The 12,689-nt window shown below is 32.6% G+C and overlaps 1 long non-coding RNA gene across 1 annotated transcript in view; it reads left to right on the top strand.

The window, feature by feature from the left end:
- Positions 1-10,898, top strand: part of LOC108376937 (uncharacterized) — a 13,410-nt gene extending 2,512 nt beyond the window's left edge. Inside the window, exon 3 of the long non-coding RNA XR_001849291.1 lies at positions 10,812-10,898. This is a non-coding gene — a long non-coding RNA (uncharacterized LOC108376937). The remainder of the gene's footprint in view (positions 1-10,811) is intronic.
- Positions 10,899-12,689: the final 1,791 nt, after the last annotated feature.

Below are 12,689 nucleotides of genomic sequence, written 5' to 3'. Positions count from 1 at the left end.
GTAATGTAGTACCTCCACCCAACGCCTCATGCAAATCATTCAGAAACACAGCAAAAAGCAGCGGTGACATCAGACACCCTTGTTTAACTCCTGAAACAGTTTCAAAATCTTCGGAAAGCTCGTTTCCAGTCCACACCGCCGATGTTGTTGAGCTATAAATACTTTCAATGAATTTTACAAACTTATAAGAAACTCCCAGATGATATAATTTGCAAACCAACGCCTTCCGAGGGACTTTATCAAATGTTGCTTTGAAGTCTACGAAAAAAGCATAAGTTTTCTTGTTTCTATGAAAATTTAGATGCACGATTTCCGCTAAGTTGTATATATTGTCTGCCGTAGAGTACTGTTTTCTAAAACCAGCCTGAAACTCATTTAGAATTTCATGCTTTTTCACCCAGTCGTATAATCTATCCGTTAGCACGCCCATCATTATTTTACATACACAATTCATGAAAGAGATACCACGATAGTTACTTGGCAATGAACTATCTCCTTTTTTGAAGATTGGGAATATAATACGTTTAGAGAAGCTTTCATTTATCTTACCATCCCTATATAAGTTACTAAATACCTCCGCAAGTTTTTCAATAAACTTATCTGGAGCGTGTTTGAAGAATTCGTTTGGGATTCTTTCCTCTCCTGGCGCTTTATTTGCTTTCACTCTCTTTAACACTTCTTTTACTTCTTGAACTGTAATAGATTTATCCAGATCCTCATCCCTTATTAGCATTGGCGCGTATTGTATATCTAGAGAATTTTGCAGTGGGTTAAATAATGTTCTAAAATGTTTGCAAACATCGGCTGCTGATACTTGTAACACTGACTGCGAGTTACTATTTCTGATCTCATCGGCAATACTCCACCACGTTTTGCTATCTTTAGCCATATTTATTCTTTTTTCTAATTTCTCAAAATAGCTTGTCTTTTCTTCTCTACAAACCTGTTTGAAGCAATTATTGGCTTTTATGTATTCTACCTTATCTTCTTTATTAGTTTGTTTGTATATACGCAGATATTTAAAGGATTTCTGTCTAGCTTTAAAGCATTTAATGTTAAACCATTTACTAGACTTTGCAAGTTCGAGCCTATTCTCCCCTAGGTTTTCACTAGCTTTCTTTATTATGTTTGTCAAATTAGCGATTTTCAGATGTTCCTTTTCGCCCGCAAGGTTATCTAAATGTTTTAGTAGGTTTCTTGGTATTGGTTAACACTTTTATCAGCCCAACGGAGCTTTGGAAGTAGGTTTCAATTTATTTTGGGTCTGGACCTTGGAACATGAATGGATAGCATAATCGGTAAATGATCAGACCAAATCTGATCCATCAAGCTCTCCTGTTAACTGCTGCGATACTGCACATATATCATTTACTGAATTTCCCATAGTACTTACAGCGTGGCGACGAATAACTGTTACCCCAGTTTTTTTGAGAAATAAAAGGGTCCTTTATAGATTTTGGGAAAAAAGTATTTCATTATTAATTTTCCACAGATTTTACTTTAGTTGTATTAATTAGTTATTAAATTTTAATCCCTATTTACATTTGCCAGTATTTTAAACTTTGAGAGAAAAGTTCATTTGGCACGCAAGTCTTTTTCAGGTGTATTTTTTCTTAGGTTTTGTATAAAAAAATACAAAAAAGAAAAAAAAAACAGTTTAAGGTTGGTCGAATGAATGGCTGTCCTAGTCACCAGTTCCGAGTCTATTCGATTTTTGAGTATGAGGCCTTATGTTGGACAAAAGGGGGAGTATAAGGGACTCAAAATGGAAAAAATTTGCCTATGGTTACAGAAGATATGGAATAATTTAACTGACGAAGACCTGCGTGCCAAATGAACTTTTCTCTCAAAGTTTACACTTCTGGCAAATGTAAATAAGGATTAAAATTTAAAAACTAATTAATACAACTAAAGTAAAATCTGTGGAAAATTAACAATAAAATAACTTTTTCATAAAATCAATACAGGACCTTTTTATTTCGCAAAAAAGCCTGGGTAACAGTTATTCGTCGCCACGCTGTATAAACGTGTAATCTCCCTCATAGTCACCTTTCGTCATTCCGTTTGTAATTAGTAGCCCATTATCATAACAAAAATCTAAAAACTCTTTTCCTCTTGTAGTAATAATTTTATCCTTCGATCTTCTTGAAACTTCAATATTTCGAAATTTTAAGGACGTTAATTTACTCAAAATTTATTGATTGACCATGTAGCTGTAGCGTTCGGAAAGGTGAAAATCATATATTTAATACTTGCGCCAGGTATTTAATATTCGGCTCTGCCGGAACATAGACTTTCTTACTTGCTTGAACTAAGTTTAGTTAAAACAAAGTTAAGAAATAAACTTGAATTTTATAGTATAAATAATATAATGAGGGCAAAAGAACTGTGCCGTAGTACAGAGGCTAGGTATATTTGGACACCAAAAGACTAAATAAGTATATATATTTTCTTCGCTACCTGATTTTATTTTGTACATATGTATGTACAAATCGTTTTATCTATTTATTAATCAGTATTTATGCTAAGCATACCAACTGAACTGTTATGTTTGTCAAGTTAAAGAATTCCATACATGTACGTATGTAACATAACTTGTTATTTTTGTGCATTGAATCAACAAAACTGCGTTTTTAAGTTCTGGTAACTTATTTGTAACTTTTTTTGATCTTTTTGGTAACTTTTTTTTAAGCTTGTGGCAACCGTGGGCATGCTTGCAAGAGTGTAGTCGGTAAATGTCAGCGAAGCAACGACGAATATTTGCTCATCAATCAATTACATTACTTTTTCCATTTCTTAAAATAAATTACTTATATAAACCTAAATCTATTGAATACAACTTAATCGTTGTGAGTATATGTGTTTTGATTTGTATTTAAAACGGCCATCCCGACACATGCATAATCCAATAACGGATAACCTCAAATATTTATAAACATGTATTTTGTTATAAGTATGATATAAAAAAATTACAAATCAGAATGATAAAATGGTGTTGTGTTACCAAATCAAAAGTAAAAAAAAGTAGTGGTTTATTGACGAAGGGGGGTCTATCCCCCAATCCCCCCTCTGGCTAGGCCACTGCTTCTCGTAGATATTTATTTGGCCCTTCAGCTCCTTGAAGTTTCTCGTACATATTTACTTGGTCCTTCAGCTCGTTGAAGTTTCTCGCCTGATACAGGTTGCTCTTGTTTATCTTGCTGTCTGGGATTCCTTCGATAAAGTATTCCAACAGGCTGGAATCGTCCAGGTCTATCGGTTTGCCGATCTCCATCATCGCGTACAAATCTTCGTCCAGACGCTGACGACGATTGCGGAGGGTGCGGTGTACCTCGACTTCAGATACGCTAACTCAGGGATGGAATTTCAAAATTTCAAATTGTGCCAAATGGTCCCCAAAAATAGTGCCAAAAAGAAGATGAAAGTCCCACAAAATTAAAATTGCTTTCTTTTAAGAATTTTTAAGAACAAGAAATAGTATTTTTAAAATACACTCAAGTAATATAATAATTATTAATTAATTAAATTATTACAGTAAATCACTTTTCTGAAGGGTTCTCTTAGACATATCGTCCCGTTTCTGCCTTAACCTGGTATCTGCAATAGAGGTATTTTAGATAGTGTAAGAAAACATGCTTAGTTTCTTCCCCTAAGATACAACAAACGCCATTTTTACTTAATATTCCTGGTTTCACTAACAGTAGTGGGAACCCTCATTAAGTCTTTGTTCTATTTTCAAATAGTGTGACGCGTAAACAGCTGTTATAAGTGGTAATATTAGTTTTCCCCAAAATTGTAGATACCCGGTTAAGGCAGAAACGGGACGATATATAAATTCACAGTTTCATAACACAGTATTCCAATTACGAAGGGGAAATACACCGAAATATAGCTATTTGTACGTATATACCTATTTATGTGCGAAATAATGGCAGTGAGACATTTTTACCTTAAAATGGATGAAAATGCATGACACCGTCATCAAAAAAAATAATTATCAAAAATCAACGGAATTTTCCAGCAACTTGAAACTTGCACTTTTATATAATGGACTATAAAACTGCAAACTTAGAATCTTTCTAAAAATTCTGAATTAAAAGTTTGTTGTTGCAAAAACTTGCCGACTTTTTATAATTTTTGTACACAGTTTGAAATGTCGATAGACTTTTATATAAAATTAATAAGAAATTAATCTATGAAAATAATGGAAAAAAACTGATCAAAATGTTTGTTTATACTATTTTGCACATAGGGTATAAATTTATATAAAAAATTAATATAATTCTAAGCACTAGCTTCTCATAAAAATCATTGATTGCATCCAACTCAGTCTAATAATTTATTTTAATTGGGATCAATATTTGTTATGTTATAATTTACTACTTTGTTAGTATCGAAGTCAAAGCAGCTGTTGTTATTATGTTTAATTAAGTCTTTTGTTTGAATCAAAGCTGCACACCTTTTTAGTGCAAGTTTGTTCCTACATTTTGTTTTGATTAAGTTTTGTATAGAAAACAAACAATGCGAAAAATATTCGCAAACATTAACTCGTTTAATTCGTTTTTTATTTGGCTGATCCAGAACTCTGTTATTGACAGATTTTCTAATCGTTTTATTTCGGGATAATAAGCCAAAGCTCTATATTCATTATTAATTATTTCTGCATTTTTTAGCTCACTCTTTGGAAATAAATTTACTAGTAGGGGAAGAATACTATTTGTATTTCCACTTATTACATTTTTTGGAGCAAATACTGGAATAAGCTTCATTACTTCATTTTCAAAATCAACACGCTTTCTGAAATCTTCACAAAACTTTGTATACAATTTTAAAGCATCACTTTTAAATTCGGTAATTTTACATTCTTCTAAGTTTTCGTCAGTAAAAAATATTTCTATTTCTGTTCCGCAAAAAACCTTAGAAAGGGGAAGATGGTCATTCAAATTTAGCGAGTATATAGTATCTGCCATAATCATATTTAGAAAATTTTCGGGTATGCAGCTTGTAGCCTATTCAATTGTAGTATAAGGAAGTGCAAGTTTCATGTCGTTAAAGATTATCGTTGATTTTTAAGAATTTTTTTTGTGGAGGGTGTTACGCATTTTCTACCATATAACACATGATACATTTTAGACCAGGAGCTCATGACCAAAAAACTCATCATACTTCAGATCGATTGAGATTTTTTGTGAGCTTAGCTTGTTAATATATAAATCGAGATCGGGGGGCTGGCTGCTGAACAGCGGTCTTGATTATGCGTTTTTAGCGATTAAAGATGTCAATAAAAACCGATTACTCAACATACTTCAGATGACTTGAAATTTCGATAGAATTTTATTTACAGTGTATAGAAAATGAATTCAACGTTAGCTGCCAATTCTGATGGTCTTAGTACTGCCAGTCCATGTTGAAAGTGCATTGTTGCACCTATAAGTCAGCATACTTCAGATGACTTGAAATTTTGATAAACATTTATTTACAGTGCATATAAAATGAATTCAACGTTGCCTGCCAATTCTGATGGTCTTAGAGTACTGCCAGCCCATGTTGAAAGTGCATTAGGACATTATTAATATTATAAATAAATGAAATATCTACAGCCAGCCCAATCTGATGGTCTTAAAGTATTGCCAGCCCATGTTGAAAGTGCATTGTTGCAACTATAAGTCAACATACTTCAGATGGGCTGTCCTTATCACATCAAATTAATAATATTATAAATAGATGAAATATCTACAGCCAGCCCAATCTGATGGTCTTAAAGTATTGCCAGCCCATGTTGAAAGTGCATTGTTGCAACTATAAGTCAACATACTTCAGATGGGCTGTCCTTATCACATCAAATTAATAATATTATAAATAGATGAAATATCTACAGCCAGCCCAATCTGATGGTCTTAAAGTATTGCCAGCCCATGTTGAAAGTGCATTGTTGCAACTATAAGTCAACATACTTCAGATGGGCTGTCCTTATCACATCAAATTAATAATATTATAAATAGATGAAATATCTACAGCCAGCCCAATCTGATGGTCTTAAAGTATTGCCAGCCCATGTTGAAAGTGCATTGTTGCAACTATAAGTCAACATACTTCAGATGGGCTGTCCTTATCACATCAAATTAATAATATTATAAATAGATGAAATATCTACAGCCAGCCCAATCTGATGGTCTTAAAGTATTGCCAGCCCATGTTGAAAGTGCATTGTTGCAACTATAAGTCAACATACTTCAGATGGGCTGTCCTTATCACATCAAATTAATAATATTATAAATAGATGAAATATCTACAGCCAGCCCAATCTGATGCTCTTAAAGTATTATTAAGAAAGTGCATTGTTGCAACCATAACTCAACATACTTCAGATGGGCTGTCCTTATCACAGGACATTATGAATATTATAGATAAATGAAATATCTACAGCCAGCCCATTCTGATGATCACATCATTCATCAGTGCTCGGCAGACTCGGAACGATTCGAGAAACCCATAAAAATGGTCAAAATCCAGAACTTTTCAGCCAATGCAGTGAGAAGTAAAGTTAATATTGCAAACAAGATTTACGAAATACGTTTACAGCGAGATTTATTTGCTCGGATTGTGGCATTATCTATGGATTTCAATATCGATGTCGAAAAAAAATTATCATATCCAATAACACCGATTCCATTGTCATTATTCCATTCTGATGGAACTTTCCGAAATAGCTATCACTTCTACCATTTTTTCAAATTATTTTTGCTTTTCCACAAAAAGTTTTCATTAAAAAAACGGCCTCAAGCTCAATAAAAATTGTTAAATATAATTGTTATACGGCCATAAAATAACAAAAACAAATAACTTAAGGACGAGCACACCTAAAAGTTAATCATTCTAATAATAGAAATATTAACAAAAACCAACAACCACATGATCAAGTGAATTGCAGCGGAATAGCTGCGCTTGATTGTAGTTGGCTTAGCAAGGGATATTGTGGAAATAAGCAACAATAATTAACAAGGCGAACTTAGCACAGTGCGTAGGCAACTGGCTGAGTCAGTGTGATCGTCGGTTCGAATCCTACTGAAAGAAGTCTGATGAGGAAATGTGGTGATATCCGAAATAGCTATCACTTCTACCATTTTTTCAAATTATTGTTGCTTTTCCACAATAAGTTTTCATTAAAAACGGCCTCGAGCTCAATAAAAATTGTTGGATATAACTCTGATGGAACTATTTGTAAAACTGAGAAATCTGCTATTACTCATGTTTTACAAATAAATACTGCCGCTAATATACCACAAATTTTCGACATTGTCATCATCGATAGATTTTTCCTCCTCCATTCACTAAGAGAAATTCCAAATACTTTCGGGAATTGATCAAAAAAAATTATGTCATTTATGCAGAAGACACCGGCCAAACGATACGACATCATATTCGACCAATACTTATCTCCATCCATAAAGGACTAAGAACGCATTTAGAGAGGAAATGTTGACAACATAGACTATAATATCACAGGACCTGAACAAACTCGACCCTGGGATTTTAGCAAAGAACTAAGGAACAGCACATTAAAAGACGCACTACACCTTTTCAAGTTTATAATGAGAAAATGTTAATTCATATTGAGAAATCCCAAATTGATAATGAGAATCGTAAATTCATATTGAGAAATTACAACTTCATAATGAGAAATGTAAATTTATATTGAGAATATATAAGTTGATAATGAGAAATATAAAATCATAATGAGAATATAAAAATTGATAATGGAAAATATAAATTAATATTGAGAATATATAAACTGATAATGAGGAATGTAAGTTCATAATGAGAATATATAGATTGATAATGAGAAAACGAAAATTCCTAATGAGAAAATGTAAATTGATAATGAGAACATAAAAAATTATATCAAAGGAGAGCTACAAGTACTTTACTCTGGAGTCTGCGAGCTAATGTCGCGATATTAGTTGAATTAAAGCCAGCATCAAAGGACACTGCCAAAAAAATTTATAATATATACAACCCGAAATTAAAGTTGGACAACGCATTTACACCCCCGCTGTGTGTGAGCGCCCCCGTTTGCCTTTTTATGTGTAACACTTCAGTTGCGGTTATTGCATCAATAAAGTGGACGTTTGGCCCTTTGGAAGTAGGGAGCTGTAGAGTGGCGCGGAGGTCAATTTTTTTATCGGCCACGTGACATTCGGCAAAACAAATTAAAATTTGTTTCATCCTTCCATGCTATTTGTTTACCACTTTCGGGCCGTTTTAATTTGTTATCCTGCGAGTTCATGGTTATTGGTTGCGTATGGACTTTTTTGCAACTGTACAGATTGCCCTCGAGATAATTTGCCACTGTGGGTGGTGCTCAATTCTACATTAAACTGGTTTTGTACTTTTCTTTTTAATTTTCCAAGGGTAAAACTACAGTCACCTTCAAGCCAGGATAACATAGTCATCACGTTGTCTTCAGTCAGTTTTTCGGTCGCTTACACCTCTTGGTTTTGCTTCCGTATCTTCGGTAACGTCCCAGCGATAGGCCTGAGTGTACGCAACTTCTCATTATGAATTTACGTTTTCTCATTATCAATTTATATATACTCAATATCAATTTACATTTCTCATTATCAATTTGTATTTGCTCAATATGAATTTATATTTCTCATTATCAATTTGTATTTTCTCAATATCAATTTACGTTTCTCGTTATCAGATTATATATTCTCAATATGAATTTACATTTCTCATTATAAATTTGTATTTTCTCAATATGAATTTTCATTTCTCATTATCAATTTTTATTTTCTCATTATAAACTTGAAAAGGTGTAGTATTAATAATGTCCTGTGATAACGACAGTCCATCTGAAGTATGTTGTTTTACAGTTGTAAAATTGTATCAAAATTTCAAGTCATCTGAAGTATGTTGAATTATAGGTGCAACAATGCACTTTCAACATCGGCTGGCAGTACTTTAAGACCATCAGAATTGGCAGGCAACCTTGAATTCATTTTATATGCACTGTAAATAAAATTCTATCAAAATTTCAAGTCATCTAAATTATGATGACTTATAGGTGCAACAATGCACTTTCATCATAGGCTGGCAGTACTTTAAGACCATCAGAATTGGCAGCCAACCTTGAATTCATTTTATATGCACTGTAAATAAAATTCTATCAAAATTTCAAGTAATCTGAAGTATGTTGACTTATATGTAGGTACGATAATGCACTTTAAACATGGGCTGTTTGTACTTTAAGACCATCAGAATTGGCAGGCAACCTTGAATTCATTTTATATGCCCTATAAATAAACTTGTATCAAAATTTCAAGTCATCTGAAGTATGTTGGCTTATAGGTGCAACAATGCACTTTCAACATGGGCTGGCAGTACTCTAAGACCATCAGAATTGGCACGCAACGTTGAATTCATTTTATATACACTGTAAATAAAATTCTATCAAAATTTCAAGTAATCTGAAGTATGTTGACTTATATGTAGGTACGATAATGCACTTTAAACATGGGCTGTTTGTACTTTAAGACCATCAGAATTGGCAGGCAACCTTGAATTCATTTTATATGCCCTATAAATAAACTTGTATCAAAATTTCAAGTCATCTGAAGTATGTTGGCTTATAGGTGCAACAATGCACTTTCAACATGGGCTGGCAGTACTCTAAGACCATCAGAATTGGCACGCAACGTTGAATTCATTTTATATACACTGTAAATAAATGTTGATCAAAATTTCAAGTCATCTGAATTATGCTGACTTATAGGTGCCACAATGCACTTTCATAATGGGCTGGCAGTGCTTCAAGACCATCAGAATTGGCAGGCAAACCATGAATTCATTTTATATACACTGTAAATAAAATTCTATCAAAATTTCGAGTAATCTGAAGTGTGTTGACTTATAGGTGCAACAATGCAGTTCCAACATAGGCTGTTTGTACTTTAAAACCCTCAAGATTTGCAGGCAACGTTCAATTCATTTTATATGCACTGTAAATAAAATTGTATCAAAATTTCAAGTCATCTGAAGTATGTTGAATTATAGGTGCAACAATGCACTTTCAACATGGGCTGGCAGTACTCTAAGACCACCAGAATTGGCAGGTAACGTTGAATTCATTTTCTATACACTGTAAATAAAATTCTATCTAAATTTCATGTCGTCTGAAGTATGTTGAGTAATCGGTTTTCATAGACATCTTTAATCGCTAAAAACGCATAATAAAGACCGCTGTTCAGCAGCCAGCCCTCCAGATCTCGATTTATATATTAACAAGATAAGCTCACAAAAAATTTCAACCGATCTGAAGTATGATGAGTTTTTTGGTCATGAGCTCTCCGTCTATTTTTTTTAAATGAAAAAAAGAACAGCAGTACCCTCCACAAAAAAATTCCAAAAAATCAACGGTAATTTAAATCGACTTTAAACTTGCACTTTCTTATACTACAATTGAATGGGCTACAAAACTGCATACCATAAAACTTTCTAAATATTCTAATCAAAAATTTTAAATTTTTGATGGAAACTGTTTTAAGCTTGATTTTTTTTTGGAATTTGTGCAAACTTTTAAACTTTTATTATTGTCGTTTCTGTTATAGATTGGATTATATTTTAAACTAAAATTATTAAAAGTAAATAAATAAACATAATTAGCAAACAATATCATTTAGAATTTCGTTGCTAATTAGTTGATCGCATCTGTATGTATGCACACTTACAGAACGTTTGACACAATTATCCGCAGATTCTTTGCGTTTCCGGAGTGAAACTTCCCGACACCATTTGTGGTAAAACAGTTTGCGTTGACTTTAGTGTGCATCAACATGTGTGTGTTTTAGCACAACTATAACGAATTTTCTCATGAAACTTTCCGAGGATGCTAAGAAACAGATATGTTTACATAAATTCTCACTATTTTCACTTTTTATTATTTCAACCAGGGATGCCGTTTGGATCTAAATAGATCCAATTGGATACATTTTTAGACGAATTTTTGCGGGATACTTATTTTTTCCGGTCAGTATAAAAGTGGATACTTTTTTAAATAGGCCAAAATTTTATATTTCCTATAATGTTTTTTTCGTTCAAAAATCGATTTTCATTAAAGATGGTAGAAAGCATTACGTTTTCTAAACGTATAAAGAATCACTACTTAAGCGTGAAATTAAAGCATTTTATTTTTTGTGAACGAAGCAATGAACATATGAAGAGATCTCACCAAAATAGGTATAAGCGCAATTGCTTTAATTAGCTTAAAAGGATGCTTTAAGCAAGATCTTAATATACATACATATCGTCGTTTAAAGTACAAAACCGCGTATCAACAAAATGCAAAACCGCGTATGTGGCGTTGCATAAATTATTTTCTAGCGAGTAAAAACAATTATATTTCAAAATGGTTCTCTTTTTTATAAAGCAATCGCATTTCTGGCTAGTATATTTCAGGACGAAGCCAAGAGCTTGTGTGAGCAAATCCAATTTTTGGCAGCAAATGTCAGTTACGCGGTTTTGCAGAATGACGATACGCGGTTTTGTACTTTAAACGACGATATATGTAAAGTAAATTATACTCTTTCTGTAGTAATCTCTTTCATATCACATATTTTCATTTGTTAATTTAAAAAGAAAGAAGATTTCAATGTAGGTTACAAAACTAAATTTGTTTTATTTAAGGAAAATTTTATGAATTTTACTGAAAAGACTTTAAATACACTCTAAAAATGTTGTTTATTTGCGCATATTGAGAGAGGTAACCAGTTTCCTCTTTGATGTATGCAAATTTGCACGCCGTGTAATAAAATTAATCATTGCCTATTTACTTTTACACATAAAGTGTTTAAAATAAAGGAATGTTTATAATTAGTAGGAAATGTATTTGTAGTTTGAAAATTTTTGCAATTTTAAACATTATACATATGTGTATTTATGTGTATATTTTAAAGATCTTAAGTTCAAAATCAAATACTGAACATCCTATACGTATATTTATACAGATTCTTGTTGAAAAATAGATACTTTTCAGTAGTAGTTTTACATGTTCTTTTTAGAGTGTACTTGCTATTTATTATATTTACTTTGCAAAATACTTATGCAAAAAAAATGTACTTTATAAATTGAAATTACAAATGTTTGATTTTATGCACATGCATTCCAAGTCCTTAGCATGGGTTAAATTATGTCTTTTTCATGAAAATGTTTGGTTTTCTTACAAGTTATGAGATGTATATGTAAAAAAAGAAAATTGGATACATTTGGATACATTTTTGGCTTGGTCAGGGATACATTTTCTTGAGATGGCGCGGCAACACTGCTAGTAACACCACCTTATATAAATTTGCCTTGGTTTAAATATTGTTTTTCGCTCATCTGTTTCAGTCGATTAAACATTGTCAAATGTGTAAGTTGTACTTGTTTATGTTTATACGTACATATGTATTAATGTGTGTAATTGTAATAATGTATTTTTTCAGTCCTGATGATGACTTCAAATATCGGCAAATAAAAACGAATGCAAAATCAACAAGTAAGAAAGTCTAAGTTCGGGCGGAGCCGAACATTAAATACCCGGCGCAAGTATTAAATATATGTTTTCCACCTTTCCGAAAGCTACCGCTACATGATAAGCCGGGGTGTATACATTTTAAGTAAATTAGCGTCCTTAAATTTCGAAATAT

The sequence above is a fragment of the Rhagoletis zephyria genome, unplaced genomic scaffold, assembly GCF_001687245.7.
Source record: "Rhagoletis zephyria isolate East Lansing unplaced genomic scaffold, Rhagoletis_zephyria_1.1 Rzeph_scaffold_11230, whole genome shotgun sequence".
NCBI classification, from domain to species: Eukaryota; Metazoa; Arthropoda; class Insecta; order Diptera; family Tephritidae; genus Rhagoletis; species Rhagoletis zephyria.
The sequence above is the reverse complement of the archived record's forward strand: the minus strand, read 5'-3'. Positions and strand labels throughout refer to the sequence as shown.